At 43.1% G+C, this 19,427-nt stretch overlaps 1 protein-coding gene across 1 annotated transcript in view; it reads right to left on the reverse strand.

Annotated features, from left to right (window-relative positions):
• Positions 1-19,427, reverse strand: part of ATP11A (ATPase phospholipid transporting 11A) — a 236,011-nt gene that overhangs the window by 215,184 nt on the left and 1,400 nt on the right. The window lies entirely within an intron of this gene.

The raw sequence follows: 19,427 nt of genomic DNA on the forward strand, positions 1-19,427 counted from the left end.
TGTGCATTTCACCATTTTCATTTCTCTCTTATTCTTATCTTGCCAGAGGATGTGGTGAAGGCTAGGACTTCAAGGCTACATCTACAGTACTGTCTCTGGGACAGGCATAAGGATCTTGTGCAAAACGGGGTTTTTGCACAAAAAGGAATCGTCCACACTGCTTCTTTTTGCAAAAACCCCTGGCACAAAAAGAAACAGCAGAAAATATGCTAATGATGTTGCGACTTATGATGATGAGTCCCTCATTAGCATATTTTCTGCTGGAAAAATCTCAGTGTAGCTGTAACCCAACAGGGTTCAAAAAAGAGCTTGACAGATTCATGGAGGTTAGGTCCATCAATGACTATTAGCTGGGATGGGTAGGAGTGGTGTCCCTAACCTCTGTTTCTCTGGAAATGGGTAACAAAAGAGGGATCATGTGATGATTACCTGTTGTGTTCCCTCCCTCTGGGTCATCTGGTTTTGGCCACTGTTGGCAGACAGGATGCTGCGTGAGATGGACCTTTGGTCTAAGCCAGTATGGCCGTTCTTATGTTCTTAATTCTTTGAGTAGTGAGTTCTAAAATTACTAACCTATTGTGGCTGCAGCACTTTTCCCTATGGTAACTGCTGCTCCTAGAATGGCTGGTATGTCCCTGCAGCCCTTGAGAAAGGCACAGCAGGGGGTCTCCACTAAGGATGTTAAATTGCCGTTAATTTACTAGTCGAGTAGTTGATGACATTTCCATTGACTACTCAACTAGTCGATGTACATTTCAATGGAGCAATGCAGAAGTGCCTAAGAGCCCCAGTGGGGCTCTTGTACATTTCAGAGGAGGAATAAGGAACACCACATGCAGCCCGGGGCCAGCGGGAAGTCCCGCTGACTCCGGACTGCAGGTGGGCATGCCAGCTTTGACATGTACAAGAATCCCCAGCAGGGGCTCTTGTGCATTTCAAAATGCATTCATGGAGCCCAGGATCAGCCTGGGCTCTGCCTGGGCTCCATGTTGCGCTGTTGATTTCAAATGCCACGTGGAGCCCAAGGTCAGCTGGGGCCTCCCCAGCTCATCCCAGGCTCCGTGCAGCATTTCAGTGGAACCCGGGATCAGCTGGGGACTCTCCAGCTGATCCTTGTTTCCATGGAAATACCACAAGGAGCCCGGGGTCAGCTGAGGAGTCCCAAGCTGATCCCGGGCTCCAGGCGGTGCTGCCCTTTGAAGCACCCCCTGTAGTATTCCTATCAGTACTATCACAGAGGCAACAAGGGGGGGGGGGGGGGGAGGATGGAAATCGACTAGTCAACTGACTATCCGATAAGTCAATTATCCGATAAGCATTTGCTTGTCGACTAGTCTTTAATATCCTCAGTCTCCACATGCCTGCAGCTGCCATTGATCAACAATGGGGGACCATGGCCAGGAAGCTGTGGGCTCAGTGCCTGTAGATGAGGGGTAGAACATGGCACCAAGGAGCCATTGCTGTACATGGCAGTTGCTTCCAGGAGTGGTGCAGGGCCAGGGCAGGAGTAAGCCTTCCTTAACCCTACTGCTCCATCACCCAGAAGCAGTCTCAGTTAAACGATGCCCAGCCAGAGCCCGCTTCCTGAAACTCTGTCCCAGCCCTGAACCTCCTCCTGTACTCAACCTCCGGCCCCAGATGTGAATCCCCTTGCACCCAAAGTCTTTCCCTGAGTTTGCACCCGGAAACCCCTCCTGGACCCTAATCCCCCAGCCTGGGCTAAGCCCAGAGCCCCTCTCAGACTCCTAACCCCTTGACCTAAGACCAGAGTCTGCACCCCACCCCCCACCCCGGCCTGGTGAAACCAAGTGAGGATGGAGGAAGGAAGGGGGATGGAGTGAGCAAGATGAATCCTTGGAGAAGGGGTGGAGGAGGGGAAGAACCTCAAAGAAGGGGCGGGAAGGGAGAGATCTTACATTGCGCTTACTTTGAAAGAGTGATCTTATGGTTAAAAAAGTTGGAGAACACTGTCCTAGTGCAACTTCTCCCATCTTAATCAACCTCATTCATGCACATCTCTCAGTCAATTAAACACTTCAACATCAAGTTTTACTGTGTGACCACCTACTGTTCAGTATGGTGGTTTAATACGAATTGAATGTCCCTTCCTAATTCAGATTTCTCTGAAAAGGTAGTTTCATATTCATTAAGTACAGTGTAACACTCATACCTGCAAAGTTAAATAATATACATTAACTGTTATAATTATTTATTTACAACTCATTAATGGTACTTCAAAAAAACAAAGCATTGCATAAAGTGCTAAGTATATTATTTGAATAACATTAGGCATCAAAGTATAAAGAAATCCATCCCAGTTGATCTACATGTTCTCTTGCGTAAATTACTAATCATACAGGGTACATTCTGCATGGCTTAGGACATTTTTATACACACTTAAATTATTTGTACTTGTTCAGAAGGGTTGTATTTAGTAATGGTATTAAAAATTTCATAGTGAGGGTGCTGAAAGCAACTGAACAAAACTACACTGTATATGATTGAAGCCATTTTAAGCCCAGACAGGGTACCTCCAGTCCCCCAAATTCCAGCACCACTGGTATTTAATACCTTTTAATATGCATATAATCTATTTCTATCTTGAAAAATTACGTATGTGTTTTATGGTTTAACCAATACTTTTCTGATGCTTTAGCAGATGAGCATTTCAGGGGATTTCACAAGTATCTTTGTAATGATCTAGAAGAACCTAATTGTCCTTAATCCTCTATTTAAAATAGGTTAGATGAAATCCTCTTTAAACTGAAGCAAGGAGATTAGTCAGTGCCACCAGGAAACAGAATTGCTACTTCTTTCAAATTTAAGTATTTGATTCTTCTAGATAAAGCAAAGGAAACAACTGGACAAAGGTTTCAACAAGGGAGATTAGTCAACATAAAACAGAGGATGCTGCCTGTGTATATGAATTATGTATATACAAAATACTAAACCTGAACAAAGTAACATTCACTTCTTGAGTCTGTGGTATTTGTAGCTTCATGATAATAAAGCAAGTACAACAAAGGTCCTAAAGAATAGCTGTGCAATTTCAGTGATATTTAATGGAAATACTAGCAAAAAACTTACTAACAAAGTTTAATCAATTAAATCAAGGTTTGGGGAGATGCTTTCAAAATCCAGATCAAGGCTCTTGGAAGTCAAGTAGCACCAGGGGAAGATGAGGCAGAACCAAAAAGCTCACCTATTTTTAGTACTTATATGACTACCATTACCACATTATGTGAACACAGGCATTAATGTTCATTGGCTTTTCCCTACATTTCTGTAAGATGAGGAAGTGTCCTTGTCCCCATGTTGTGGATGCAGAACTGAGGCCCAAAGAAACAGTTATTTGCCCAAAATCACACAAGAAGTCTGTAAAGGAGCATGGAGCTGAGCCTGGATCTGGGGAACAGATTCAGCATGAACTACTGGACTATCTTTCCTCTCAACAAAAAACAAGTCCAGTATAGAATGTCATCTTCTGCTAAAAATATTTGTTTCTAAAATATAATTCTAAAATGCTTTTGTGGTGCCAATAAACTTTAATATGAAACATTTCTGATTAATTAATTTTAATTATAACAACTTCCAGGGGGATTTAGAGTATAGCTCTAACAGACTCCTCATAGTTACTTACTATAGTTAAAAATGAAAACTGGTGTCTTTCTGACAGAGAAAGAAGACATGGTTTGCTTCCCTACCTGCAATTGTTGCCATGGCAATTATAGCAGAGGAGATAACAGCATTCCAGTGTTCTGTCTGGTAGTTCAAGCTGAATTTCAGCAGAGATGTCCCTTGACAATTATATCAATGGAAATGTTAGATTATCCCATATAATGGTAAACCAATGGGTTCAGCAATGATACCTAGGAAAATACAATTTAACTAAAAGATTTAAATGAGAAGATAACAAGCTATTTTGTTCATGAAATACAGTTAAGACAAATCTAGTTACATAATCGGTGCTATAACATCTGCCCGGCCATTCCTAAAGCACCGTTTCATCTTTTAAGGGGGCATGGGTGAGGATCCGAGGGGGGAGAAAAAAAGCGCATCTCAAAACTCCCTCCATTTTCAAGTTACATTTAAATCTGTTTAAGCTGTGCTTGAGTTATCTATCCTTCTTGCTATTTTAAATAGTTGCCAATTATAGCACTTAGATACTGTAAACTTTACTGGCTAATCCAAAGTTACTACATTCAGACTGCAGTAACCCAAAGCAAATTTGAGATATTTTGATTTGAATGAACTATAAAAATCAAGTGAAAAAAAATCAAGATACAATCTTATCGAAACAACACAAACAAAAAAGGGGAAGTGTGATCAGAGGCAAAAGGGTTGAAAAACATTGGGGGTATATATTTTAGCCTACGATGTGTTACTCAGGGTCTTGCCCTCCTATTCCCAAACAGCCTTTTTTAAATTACAACAGAACATCAATGTCAAACGTAGTGCTACAAATGATCTTTCCTGAAAAAAAAAAACTAAACTAAATAAAAATATGCAAGTACAAACTATCAGAAACCAAAACAATTCACTCAGTTTTGGTCTTATAAGCAGGCAGAGATCAAAATAATTTCTGGTTCTTAAAAAAAAAAAAAAAAAAAAAAAAAAATTGTAGAAAATGATCATTAACTTAAAAAAACAGAACAATCCAGAATCTCCAAAAGATTTTTTTTTCTAAAAGTATAGAGTACCTGGTGGCTGCGTCTAGACTGGCATGATTTTCTGCAAAAGCAGTTGCTTTTGCGGAACAGCTTGCCAGCTGTCTACACTAGCCGCTTTGAATATGCGCAAGAACACTGACGATCTAATGTAAGATTGTCAGTGTTCTTCTGCAAATACAATGACTCTCCCATTTGGGAAAAAGCTCTCTTACGCAAATGCTTTTGCGCAAGAGGGCCAGTGTAAACAACTGAGAACCGTTTTGCACAAAAAAGCCCCGATGGCGAAAATGGCGATCGGGGCTTTCTTGCGCAAAACCGCATCTAAAAAGTGTTTTTGCGCAAAAGCGTCCATGCCAATCTAGACGCTCTTTTCCACAAATGCTTTTAACGGAAAAACTTTTCCATTAAAAGCATTTGCAGAAAATCATTCGAGTCTAGACGCAGCCTCCGAGTGCAGAAAAACAATACTTTGTAACCATAACAACCTGATCGTAATGTGGGTTAAAGTTTACTGTAACCGAAGTGGTTTATAGTCAGTCCTGCCTTCATTTGTAGATTTAAAAAAACAAAACAAACAAACAAACAAACAGGAAGCATGCATTTTTCTTTATGATTAACCTGCTGATCAATTCTTCGTGGGGGGGGGGGGGGGGACGACATTTAGCTCTTCATATATTTACTGATATCTGACCCTCAGATTTAGAATACAAAACACAAAGAACCAGGAAACAAGAACAAAGTGAAAATTACAATAGTTTTACTGATAAAGCTAAATCAGCATGGTAGGAATTTATATTTACCACCTGTAATCTTAAAGGCAAGCTGTGATAAGAACATAACAGCCACAATTGATCAGACCAAAGGTCCATAGCCCAATATTCTGTCTTCCAACAATGCCAGATGCTCCAGAAGAAAAGGACAGAACAGGTAATCATCAAGTGATCCCTCTCCTGTCATCCTTGTTTAGCCTCTGACAAACAGAGCCTAGGGATTCCTACCCATCCTGTCTAATTGCAATTGATGGACCTAACCTTCATGATCCAGGTCATAGATTAAGGATTCATCATAAAAAATGAAAGTTGTTAGGCTTCGCCAACAAGTAAATGACCCTTGGAGTAGACAATGTTTAATTGGAAATAAAGTGCATAGGCAGGCTCGGGAAAATCCCTTATGCTCAAACAGAGGACAGAGTATTCCATCCCCCCAATGACACCTCCAAATTAACATTGCATTACTGAAATGTTAGGCCTGAAGGATGATAGGATATTAAATTTTATCACCCTTTCAACATCAAGGAGGATCAGACTATGAAGGACTAGAATGCCAGGCAACAGAACAATTCATGAAATGAAATAAGAAAGGTACTCAAGGGAAAGCCAAATGATGGTGAGGAAACACACAAACTGAGGTGCAAAAGTTACCACAGTAGAAATTACGTAGATAACTATATGAATAATTACAAGACAAAGTACGGATGTACCTGAGCATCTGGCCAACGAAACAGTACAGATTTGTCAAAGAAAATAGATGCATCCCTAATTTTGGAATCCTCCTTAAGAGAGATGTAAGTGACTGATCGAGTACTTGACAAGTCTAGGCTTATTGGGTAGTCGAGTCCCTACTTAACAAGATGCTTCCCTCCCCCTTGCTCCCTCTGTACCAGTCTCTGTTAAAAGCCAGTTTCCCCCAGCACTGTCTCCATGGGGGGCAGGGGAGGTGCAGCAGGGGAAACAGGGGGAACTGGAGACTCAGCTGTCCTGGCTCGCGCTGGGTCCCAGACACTGCACCTCTGCTTTTTAAATGTAGTAAGAGCTGTCAGTCACCGTGAACTTCCTTATCAAGTAATCAATGGAAAATTAGCTTCCTAATCACTATTTAACATCCCTATCCGAAATAGCAGGACGAAAAATGTGATATGTGAATATACATTTCCAGTCTGTGCTGCATGAACATTTGATTCCAGATCAAATAAAGCTAGAATACTAAACACGAAATTCATGTTTCAGGAAGTTATTTGTTTTCTCCTTCCCTCCACCCAGGTTTCGGAGCTGAATTTGAAGGATGTCAAAGTTAACTATTCTTTGGTCATTAAACATTCTGAAAGGCACAGATTATTATTTTGAAGGCACACTATGTTAAGTCATACTGCTGCATTTTAAAAAGAAACGGACTGTAGCTACAACTAAAAACTGAAATTGGACAAATTTCTCCAGTTTGCTAAGTACATTTGATTACGCTTTGTATTAAGTCAGTCAGTTTCACTATGTCCAGGATGGTTAGCCCATTTTCCCAGGTTATGTGAACCCTCTAACAGCGAGATATATAGAAAAAACATGTGACTAAGCCCACAAATACTGGCCTGGATAGGTGAAGCACCAGAGACAACTTATATTTTTTTGTGGAAGTTCACCATGTCCCTTTAAACAGAACAATCCCAGATCAACAGGCTAATAACATCGGTTTCCAAGTTTCATATTTAAGTGTTCCCCCCCACCCCCCGCGCCACACACACTTTAGCTTAATGGTCAGCTTTAACATTTTTCTCCTCACTGTTTCAGTAGCGATTAAAACATGGATACTAATAAAGTGTTTGGCATTTAATAGAAACAGACATTTCAGAATTATATTCAATTTAAGTGGTTCACCCTGTACATCAACTAGCATTACCTGTCCAGTTGCAACAATAGATGTATACTCAGAATGCCCATGAAGGATCTGCTGCTGCCATGGCCATGTCCCCACTGCTCCACCCCCACAGGCTGTGTGCACACATCTGTCAGAGAGTGTCATGGGGCCACTGGAGTCCATCATCCAGGTGCCAGTGGGCTGGATCCTGGCAAGCCTGCCCATACCTGCTGGCTGGACTCCCTGCGTTCCTGGCAAGGCACAGCCTCCATTCCACACTCCGCCCATGGGCTGCTAACTTAACTGAACCAGTGTGAGGGGGGGAAGAGGGAGGATTTCAGGGTCATGGCAGAGGGAGTAGGTAGAGAGGCATTTCAGGGCCTGGTTTGTGAGAACAGGGTGGTACCGAGGGGCTGACTCGGGTATTTAATAGACTGCTGGGGGAGACAGGGCTCAGGCTCACAAACAGGGGCACAACTAAAATCTGGTGGCTGTTGGGGGGGAGGGGGTGAAGAGGCCTCTCAGACCCAACTTTGGTGTGAGTCTCCTCCTGAGCCCGCTGGCTGTGCGGCAGAGCAGCTCTGACCAGGTCCTGGTGCATTCAAGGCGGGCTGGTTCGTGAAATGGGAGCAGCACACAGTTCGCACTGCCAGGGTGGGGTGCACGCCATTATCTGGTGGCAGTTGGTTGGTCGGTCTCTGGCAACTCAGCAGGAAAGTGAAAGGCAAGCAAAACACCTGCACTGCACCTTCCCACCTCGGGACCCTCCAGAGGCAGGGGAGCCTCGCAAGTCTGTTCTCTGTAACTAATAGTGTGATGGATGCCTCTCCTTTTAGAATAGTATAGATCACTTCAAATACTGCACAGGAATACTTGTATGAAACTGAACACTAACAGGAAATATGCTGAAACTCTTTGGCTGCGTCTAGACTGGCAAGTTTTTCCGCAAAAGCAATTGCTTTTGCGGAAAAACTTGCCAGCTGTCTACACTGGCCGCTTTGAATTTGCACAAGAACACTGACGATCTAATATAAGATTGTCGGTGTTCTTCCGCAAATACAATGACTCTCCCATTTGGGAAAAAGCCCTCTTACTCAAATGCTTTTGTGCAAGAGGGCCAGTGTAGACAACTGAAAACCGTTTTGCACAAAAAAAGCCCCGATGGCGAAAATGGCGATTGGGGCTTTCTTGCGCAAAACCGCATCTAGATTGGCACGGATGCTTTTCTGCAAAAAGTGCTTTTGCGCAAAAGCGTCTGTGCCAATCTAGACGCTCTTTTCCACAAATGCTTTTAACAGAAAAACTTTTCCGTTAAAAGCATTTGCGGAAAATCATGCCAGTCTAGACACAGCCTTTATGTATATTTTCAGAGGAACACATTGGTAGGCCATTCATTACCATCGTCTGACCTAACCAAGGGTATGTCTACACTACAGCATTATTTCGAAATATCTTATTTCAAAATAGTTAATTTGAAATAAGTTATTTCAAAATAACGCATCTACACACAAAATGCATTTCGAAACAGCATTTTGCTATTTCAAAATAGCGCGTACACACTGAGTGGACTCTGAATCACATTTAAGGCTAGCCGGAACCAGTTCTGGTAGGGCACCAGGTCAGGACTTACTGTTTGGGGCTGCTGCCTGAGGCTATCTGAGGTCTGTGCTCAAATGCCCCCCACCCTCCGGACAGTTGGTTCTCAGGTTTCACTGCTTGCTTGTCTACCTCGATGAGCGACAGCAAAGCATTTTTGTTTCTGCGTGCTTTGGTTGCCCTCACTCGGGACATCACAGCACTCTGCAACATGGAGCCAGAGCTCCTAGGCGCTCTGGTGCTTCTCTTGGATGCGTTGCTGCAAGTCTGGCTGCACTTGCTGCAGGCTGCCATCCAGGAGGTCCATTGGGGGGCTGTCAGTATCCAGGAGGCCCTGAGGGAGAGCTTCCACCCTGAGGAGCACTAACAGTCCCCCTGGTGTGCCCCACTGGGGGCTTGTGCCTCATTCCTCCCTCGCGTCCTTCCACTTACCCCTCCCTAACATAAAATAAAGTACACACATTTTCATAAATTCAAACTCTTTAACAAAACGGGGGGGGGGGGGAGAGGGATGAAACTCTGGTGAGACTGGGTAAAGGAGGTGGGAGAGGGGAGAAGAGAGGGCGGGAGAGGGGAAGGTGAAACCTGGGAGGAGGGAGCTGGAAGGGGGGGAAGCAAGGGAAAGAATGGGGAGGGAAAGCTCAGAGCTCACGGTTAGAGGGTCTTGCCGGGCCAATTGTCTCCCGGCACCGCGGACGCGGGCACCTCAGTGTCCCCAGGGAGATGGGGAGGGGGATGGAGAGTGGGTAGGAGGTGGAGGAGAGAAGCGGGAGGAGGAGTGGTAGCTGGGGAGGCAGCAGGCGCTAGAGTGGCAGGAGGCAGCACACTCTGCACCAGGGTCTTCAGGTGCTGGCAAATGGCACGGCCCTGGGCAAGCTGCTCCCGCTGGAGCTACAGGTCTTCTTGCACCCACTGCAAGGGCAATGCAGGGCTCGCAGTGCCCCCAGGTGCTGCTGTTGGTGCCCCTCCACTGCACGGGTGGGACTGTGGAGCCCTCGGGCGCAAGAGCATGTCCTGGGCAGGGTGGTACGCACTGTACGTACAGCTGGTGCAGCCGTGGAGAAACAAGAGAAATGGTCAGTTATCCCTGGGGACATAGTGGGTGAAGCCCAGCCCCCCTGTGCAAGGTGAGGATGACCATTCCCTGCACCATCAGAGCCGATGTGCTTGCACACAGGCCATGTTCGGAATATCCTGCTATCCCCAGGAGTGGAAGCTGCCTGGAGACCACACCCATGCCCCTGTGGTGTATATAGTGGGGGGGGGGAGGAGGAGGGGAGATGTCCCCTGCCTCTGTGTAGAGTGGCCTTGTGGAGGGAGAGTGCATCCAGCTGTGTCCCACCCCGGAGTCAGGAGAATGTCATGCCTCCTCACACACGCGTGTGGCTAACAGGGTAAGGCCCCTGTTTGGCAGCCAGCTGGGGCCACATGACAATGGGTGGCATGGCACATGCTCTCACATGCACAGGTTGCTGCATGATCCATGGACAGCAAGGCCCACACATGCAGTCCCAGGTTTCCGTCCCCTCAGCCCCCATAAGGGGACAGTGATGGCACTCACCTGTTGCCTCCCTGGCCTGAGAGGACACTGGCAACAGGTCTGCTGGGGCAGCTCAGGGGTCCTGGCTCATCGGGGTGGTGATGATAGCCTCCTCTGGCTCCTGGCTCTCCTCCTCCTTGATGCCCTGGTGAGGGCTCTCTGCCCCAGGGTTGATGACCATCTGGGGGGCCAGGACTGTCCCACCCCCCCAAAATTCAGTCCAGGGCGTCAAAATGGGGGCAGGTGTGTGGGTCTGCCCCTGGCTGGAGCTGCCCCCTGTGGCTCTGGTATAGGCCTGTCACAGCTCTGATTTTCATGCGCACCTGCTCCTGGGTGCGCATGTGGCCTTTAGTGGCCAGGCTGTCAGCCATCCTCCTGCAGACGGCCGTGTTGCTGCGTCTAGTGCAGAGATCATGGACATTGGATGCCTCCCTGCAAACCTCAATCAGGTCCATGATCTCCACACTAGACCAGAAAGGCACAGACCTTTTGCAGCCCCTGGCAGGCTCCTGGAAGCCAGGGGACTGGTCCTGCAGAGCGGCGGAGGGTTGGCTGCCAGTGGCTTGCTGGCTCATGTTGTGGGGCCACTGGGTCGGGGCAGTGACTGCTGGCTCTGGGCTGGCAGGCCTGGAGCTGGCACAGGCACTGTAGCCAGACTCTACCCCTTTAAGGACTCTGGGGAGAGAGGGAGGGAAAGGAGTTTTCCTGGTTGTGCCCAGAGTGGCCACCAGGGCACTCTGGGAAGGGCTGGAGGCCCCTTATTTTGAAATAAGCGTCTACACAGTGCTATTTCAAATCTGGCGTTATTCCTCGTGGAATGAGGTTTACTAAATTCGAAATAAGCGCTCCGCTATTTTGAATTAATTTCGAAATAACGGTTTGGCTGTGTAGACGCTAGGAAAGTTATTTCAAAACAGTTATTTTGAAATAACCTTGCTGTTTAGACATACCCCAAGATTCCATTTTCCACCACTTCTGTAAAAGTAGGGGGAAGCATACATTTTTTTAAATGATTTAAATTATTCCATTTTTCAAAAATTTTAAAGGATTAATGTTGCTACACTGGAACTTCTCCAGTGATCAAAGATTTATAGAGATTTCCTTTCTAGGGAACCTATAATTTATCAAATGTAATACTGAAAACAAAATCTGTACTTCCAGTAAAGAATAGATTTAGCATTCTAGATTTGTCATTCTGAAGTAATGGGAACATACGGAACAGCAAAAGCAAGGAAGCAGTAGTGACAGTTATTTTTAAAAATATATACAACCAACAAAGTAGAGCATTTTAGTAACTGCGATTCTCTAACTCAACTAGTCCTGCCAAAAATCAAAACAGTCAGACTAGACAGTAGTAGCTACAGATCAGGGTGAGTTATCCTATCCATACAGAACAAACAGTCAAGCAAGGGCTGCAAGCTTTTTACTGACCATTTAGTATCTTAGCAAATGTATGCTGCGAGCAACATTTACCAGATTGCCTGGAGAGCAAATAACTTCAAGCCTGTGTCCAGCTCCACAGCCAGCACAGTAACATCCATTATATCCAAGATTCAAGTAAACAAAAGTTATTCATTTTATCAAGTCAAAACTTGTGCATTTAGCTCCCAGAATTTGAGCCACCTCTCAGCTCATTAAAAAATAAATAAAGCAAGCAAGTGAAGCAGGAACATCAGAAGTTTTACAATTACTAATTCATGTTGTTATCCCTAACAAAGGGATGCAGTTGCAAGATACTCTTACTTTATAGCATATGAATAATGTCTTGCATAACAATCTATTTTACAAGATAATTTTCTTAAGACAGTTTTAATCATCAGAGCATATTTGATTTCTCTCAAACAGTGCTGTTATGTCTAAATTTGTTCTTTTTAACTTATTATCCAATTTGAAATACTTACATTACCCCAAATCAAGACGATGGCACTAGACATCACCATAAACAGGAGTAGAGAATTCTTTACTACTCAATCTTCTGCACCAGCCCACAGCCAACTTGATTATCTTGGATAATTCTCCCACAACTCGCCTTTCCAACAAATGCTTATTTTACATAAGGCCTAGGTTATTTGGGGGAAAGGAAGCTTATTTTTAAAGGAAAATATGGAGATAAAGTTCAGAGAATAATATATTAAAGACCCATAGAATGTGGTTTCTTTCCCTTCCATTATGATAAATTTAAGTATCAAAGTGTTCTTTTCTAAAGAAATGGAACAAGTTGTTTTACTAGCCTAATTAATTACCTAATGAATCCACTGAAATTTCTTACGATGTCCAAGCTGAACAAGAAGGATTACGGTTGCTTAATAGATATCTCTGACATGTATGTAAAAGTAGCTTAAAAGGGTAAGAAAAGCAATAAAAGTTCAAAATGTACTTTTGTTTTTTATTATTATTAAATAAAAAGGATCTTAAAAGTCAAGCCTGGAGCATGAAATAGCAGTGTTGACTATCAAACAAGTATTTTATTACGTGTCACTTGTAACATTACTGACTTCAGTGAAGGAAATATGACGACAACATGGTTACAAGAGCAACAAAGTGAGAAGAGAACCATGAAAAACAGCCACAGAAGAATGAAGCCAGTTTTTTTTGTTGTTGTTTTTTAACTATTAGCAGAGCTTGAAAAAACATACTTTACTCACTAGAGAAAGGTGCACATTATATCCACCAATATTTGAAAAATTTAAGTTTTGGGGAGATTAAAATTCTAGCCCCTGAGGGCAGTAACACTCTTTCAGGTATTATCTGATGTAAAGCTATCTTCCCAAATCTTCTCATGGTCAACTCCAGTACCTCTGCTGAAGCTTAGGAAAGTTAACAAAACTGGGCATTTAAACTGAGGCTATTCTGGTCCTGTGAACAGCAATGATGACACTTAACTTGCCATTAGTAAGCATCTAGTAAAGGATTTTCAAGCCTTGACCTTCAAACTGACCTGCCTTCAAATACAGGATTTACCTCTAACCCATTCATAAAAGGTTCCATTTACACACTTACGCTGTATCTGTCCAAGTACAGATTTGTCAGAATGCTTTAGGGGGAGGGGAATAACATGAAATAAAATAAGAGACTCAATATTTAATGCGTTTTCAATATTGGTATGGCAATATACCAATGGTTAATGCCCAATCTGTTTAGTTAGCTATAGCTACAGATACAGATTACAAAAGTTGATTTCACAGTAAGTCGTTTGTATTTTAGAGTTCAACTTCAAATTTGCACATCTTCAAAGAATTGTAAGGAAGTCATATACACCTAAAATAAAAGTCATGGCTGAATCTACAATGACAAGTTTATATTTAAAGGGACACTACCAATTGAAGTCACACGTCTACTATACCTACTGTAAACTGTGCAAAGAGAAAAAAAGATTCTCCATTACTTTTAGGGATGTTAGCATGTAGTCATTTACACAATTAACCGATAAACCTGGGCTTATCGGTTAATCCTAACTACACCCCCCCTCCTGCCTCTGTTTCAGAGGTACTGAGTGAGGGGGTGTCAGGTGGGAGCAAGTGCTCAGAGAGCCATCTTCCCACAAGCACGGTTCCTGTCTCCTCACCCCTGACACATATAAACATGTAACCACTTTAAAAAAAAATAATTCAGTGGTTACATGTTTACACAAATACAAGTTAGTTAACATCCCAAATTACTTCCAGTTTTATTTTATGTATAATCAGTTTCCTCATTTCTCCTGTACAGTATGATTTCCAGTTTGCTTTAATCTTTCACGCAGCAACAGAGGAAAAACTTTTTAAACAAAATGGGATTGAAAAACCAGAAAAAAAGATTACCAGGGACTTATCAGGAATATTGTGTTAGGGGTGCTTTAAGGACTTATTTTCATTGTGGTTAGAGAACCTCTGTTTTCAGTGGAGTGGGGAGAAAGTGTGGTGCCAGGTTCCTGACCCCAGGCTAAGAGCATTTATACCTTTCCTCAGCAGCAGGACATTGGCCTTAAATGGTTCATAGAACAAAACACTTAACCTCTCTCTCCACCACGTCCTCTCTCAGAGCCCTGTTGAAAGGAACCCCAGCAGTTCATATAATATCAGCTTTCATGGGCAAAACCAAGGTGTTACAGGAACACTCTTTTTTTTAAAATTACAGACTAACATGGCTTCCACTCTGAGACCCTGAGTTAAAAACATTTTGCATGCCCCTTCAGTTTGGGATGTAACTCCTCTGATAACAGTCTGGGATCTGTATACTCCATCACAGAAACAGATGTTACTTTAACTTCACTGTAAAAATGACCCAAAATTCAAGTCTTTTTCCCTTCTAAAAAGTCAGTCTAATTAAAAAAAAAATTGGATACGTTTTGATTTTTAAATTTAATATACACGATTTAGTGAAACTTTTCGTTAGGAAATTAGTTTTGCTTACTGTGACGGGGAGTGCATACCCTGCACTGAAGCAAGAGGGGGGCCTGTGAGTGGAGGAAGTCCCACCCTTTCACCCAGACTGGGCATGATCCAAATTCTGGGGCAGTATAAAAGGCAGCAGAGCAGCTCAGTCTGGGCTGGCCAGTGAAAAATAAGGACCTCCAGCTAGAGCTCCTGGCTACAGCCAGAAACTCTGATAGTCGGAACCAGTGACCCAGGAGACAGCTGCAATACAACCCCTGTGGAGTTCCAGGGAGAAGCTGCTGCCAGAGAACCAGAAGACCCAGCTACCACGTGGGATGCCAATCCAACTGCAGCAGTAGGAAGTAACCCAGGAAGGGTGTAGGAGCAGCCCCTCCCACCAGATATCCTTGGCATGTTTTAGCCGCATTCCCCACTGAGGGAGTGGCAGACCATTCTGCTGCTCACAGGGGCCTGGGTTACTAGGGTACTAACCCCAACCCTTTTGACTCTGGCCCTTAGGCCACACTACCCTGAACTGAGGGTTATTTACTGACTCTGGCTAGTAGGCCATGCTGTCCTGAACTAAAGGGGTGTATACTGACTCTGGCCATTGGGCCACACTGCCCTGTGAGCAGGGCCACTTATGGACTGGGGGGTTACCCAGAGACAAGGAAGATTCACAGACTGTAGACATGGGAAGCTGCCTCATGGCTGAGGAGGTGACATCCACACCCTGGAATATCGTCACATCGGTGACGGAGAGTGTATATCCTGCCACCCTTCCCATAAGAATCAAAACATGTTCAAGTTTTCAGGAAACTGCATGGTTTACACTTATATACCTGTATATTTAGTGAGAAACTTCTGTTCTACATTACAGAAAAATAACTGAATATTTATACTTCATAAAGACCCATGTACTATGCTTGAAAAACTGAAACCGACTAAAGCACTACTTTCAGAAAACAAAACGCAAACAAATATTCCAACTTAAAGTGCAGTAAGTCTACATTTTTATATTGTCTGGAACAGAGCTACTCAGCACATGGCCCGTTTATTTGCAGCCTGCATTGTGGTTTGGGTTTACACAGGGCTCAACACACAGTCCACAGGTGGGATCCTTTGAACATGGCCTCCACTGAGAACACTCTCCAAACAGGGAATCAATATAATGGTCTTCTGTTGATATGCATTTTAGTAGTTAAATTCCTAGACTGTCTTTGCTTATTAAAAGTGCTGTCATATGAGTGGAAATGGGGTAAATATTGCATTTCACTAATATCAGCAGAACTGTCTTAAATGGGGCCTGCATGTTGTGTAGTCTTGCCTTAATCTTGTCTTCATGCCCGTCAGTGTGAAAGAAGCTATTTGGTTGCATATATATGCAACCATACTTAAGTGGCAGCCCTCGGCATGTGCTGTGAGTATCATTGTGGCCCCTTGGGCTCCTAAAGTTGAGTAGCCCTGATCTAGAAGGATTCCAAAGCATTTACAAACTGTGGCATGTGGATTCTCTTACCCCACCCCTTTTGCTTACACAGGGCTGTGGATGTGTGTGGAAGCAAAGAATAATTTGGAGAAAGCAAGCAGAATGCATTTGGACTTGACTATTTTGTTATGATTAATACTTCTCTTCTAGAATGTTCTCCCACTACTTAAGGGGCTATAATAGGTGCATTACAATATTTGCAGTGCTTAGCATACTAGTTAAAGTCTGGGTTTGCCAAAGCAGACCCATGCCTGGAACAAATAAGCAAACAAATGACAACAACAAAAATAGTCTGAAGAAGTGGGCTGTACCTACGAAAGCTCAGGATACCATCTACATATTTTGTTAGTCTATAAAGTGCTACTAGACCATTAGTCTGTACAGAAAAAATAACAAACTTGGCTACCCCCTGAAGCAAGTGACAAACCATTCAGGTAAAACAGTAAACAGACATTTGAAGATGCTAGCAAAACAGACTTCCCCTTGAACTAAGGGCATCAGATCTCTAAGTCTTTGCATAACCTTGAAGTTATACTTGACTTCACATGCCTTTGGACACAGATTGCAAATGTAGTGAGAACTATCACTTCTCACACCTTAGGAAGTACAGGAGACCAACATTTACTTTTTGAATAAAGGATCCTAATGTTTTACTCATCCCTTTTATCACCTCAAAACCACACAATTGAAGTTATCTGCATCTGATGGATACCACCTCATAGGAGCTACAATTAAGTTCAACATGCAGAATTTGTTTATCAACAAATTAAGACCAAATAGGTCTTATCACTCAGCATCCGTTAGTCAGGTGTTGGACAGGGAACACTGTTCATCTGCAAAGCCTCTGATATGCCAATACCCACATTATCTATAACACCATTTATCCATCCACAATCCACCTACACACTATTATAGCTAAAAAGCATCAGGAGAAGACTTGGGGTGAAGAATTCTTAGTGGCAAGACCTCAATGAGATCCACTGCTATGGCTATCTGTTAATAGACAGAGTCCTCCATCATGCAAGTCCAACTCAACGAGTGAGACTTAAATTTGTTGAATATTTTGCAACTCCTTGTCTGTCTGCAGGGCCACATTGCAAATGTGTGTGAACCCAGTGCCTCCATTGCCACCCCACCCATCATCACTTAGTTGAAGCATACAGTTTTAGAAGTCTTTCCACAGGAAATCCCTTCAACACTTGTCATTTTTCCTGTAACCTCTTCTCATTTCCCTCCAATTTGTCCAAATCTTTGAAAAGCTTTAAAAAAAAAAAAAAAAAAACACTCAACCTGGTTACTTTAGCTATGGTTTCACCAGAATGAAAATCTCCCTGATTTAGAACAAGATACTTCAGAATATTTAGCAAAAAATCATAACACTAAACACTCCAAGGTTTTATCCCCAGCCATAAATATTTATGGTTTGGCTTCCCACCTTCCATCCTCAAATGTACTAATTTGCATTCATTCACATTTAGGTTCAGTTGAACCGAATGTGAATGCAGGATAACTTCTCTGTATTGTTTTTAGTGGTTACTTGGTAAGAATGTTGTTTAGCCTCACTTCTTGATCATTAATGAGGATGTTAATGAAAGCCTGGTTTAGCACTGATTCTTTAATACCTCAATATACTCCTTGCTCCAACTTAATACAATACTAATTTTGATATAATTTGTTCATTTCATACGGATTTCAAAACCATATGCTTTGTTCATTTCATACAGATTTCAAAAGCATATGCTTTGTTCATTTCAAAGTCAATTCATTCTTCCTCAAAAGGAAACAATGGCCATACGGGTAAACCAGCAGCATCCTTAGCCTAAGTATACTGTCTTCCAACTGTGGCCACTGTCAAGTGTTTCTAAAGGGATAAACAGAAGGGGCAAGTAATGGAGTGATCCATTTCCTGTTATCAGTCCCAACTTCTAGTGATCAAAAATTCAGAGACATGGGGTTGCATCTCTGATCACATTCGATCCATTGATGGATCTCTCTTCCATGATTTGATTTGATCTAATTGCTTCTTGAACCCCCAGTTATAGTTTTGTCTTTCGCAACATCCCTTGGCAGGCCCACCAATAGGAGGTGGTAAAGGGGGGCAGTTGCCCCAGGGCCTGCCAATGTAAAGGAGCCTGGGAATCCTGATTGTCACTGCTTCTACTGCAACAGCAGCTGTTTAAAGGGCCCAAGGCTTTGGCTATCTGGAGTACCACTTGTGGCTCTGAGGCTGCGAGAGGAAGTGCACCATGCTCTGAGCAGCACAGAGAGCTAGCTGCCCCAGCTACACTCCTTTTACCCAAGGCCCCACCCACTCAGAGTACAGAGCCACCATGGCCCTCCCTCTTGCCCAGGGACCTGCAGAGCTATCAATGAGTTCCACAAGCTGTCCATCGTGTGAAGTGCTTTGACATTTTTTAGACCCACTACCTAAGAATTTCATTTAAACCCGCTACCTATGACTCCAGTTCTCATGTAACACTCTTTTCTAAGATGAACATCCCCAGACTCTTTACATCTCTCTCCATCCAGAAGCTGTGCCATATCCTTAAACATTTGTGTTGCACGTCTCTGTACTTCCCACTCTCCAATTCTAATACATCTTTTGGAGACAGGGTGACACGAATTGCATGCAGTATACAAGGTATGGGCATGCCACAGCTTTGTGACATTTTCTGTCTCATGTATCCCTTTCCTAATGGTTCCTAACACTTTGCTTTTTGACTGCCATTGGATATTGAGCGGATGTTTTCAGAGAGCTATCCACAATGATGCTAAGATCTTTCTCAAGTGATAACCGATCATTCAGAACCCATCATATAAATTGAGATTTTTTTCCGCACTACACATTGCTTTGCACTTAACAGTAAATGTCACCTTACATTTATAAGAAATACTTGTAAATTCATTGTTTAAAAAATTCTAAATCAAATCTGATTTGCTATTCGTTGCTAGCTCTGGTCCACTCCAACAGTATTATTTACATTTGTGTACAGTAAATTGTCCTTGTTTTAGGTGGGAAAACTGACTTTTACTTTTTTTTTAAACTAAAGTGCAGGACAATCCCCATACATATTTTGGGATCACTAACAACTGTTTAAACCATATCCTCCTTTCAGTCATGTGCAAGTATAAGCCCCGAAGGCTTCTCTTGA

This window comes from Pelodiscus sinensis, chromosome 1 (assembly GCF_052426305.1).
Source record: "Pelodiscus sinensis isolate ZL-2025 chromosome 1, ASM5242630v1, whole genome shotgun sequence".
NCBI lineage: Eukaryota > Metazoa > Chordata > Testudines > Trionychidae > Pelodiscus > Pelodiscus sinensis.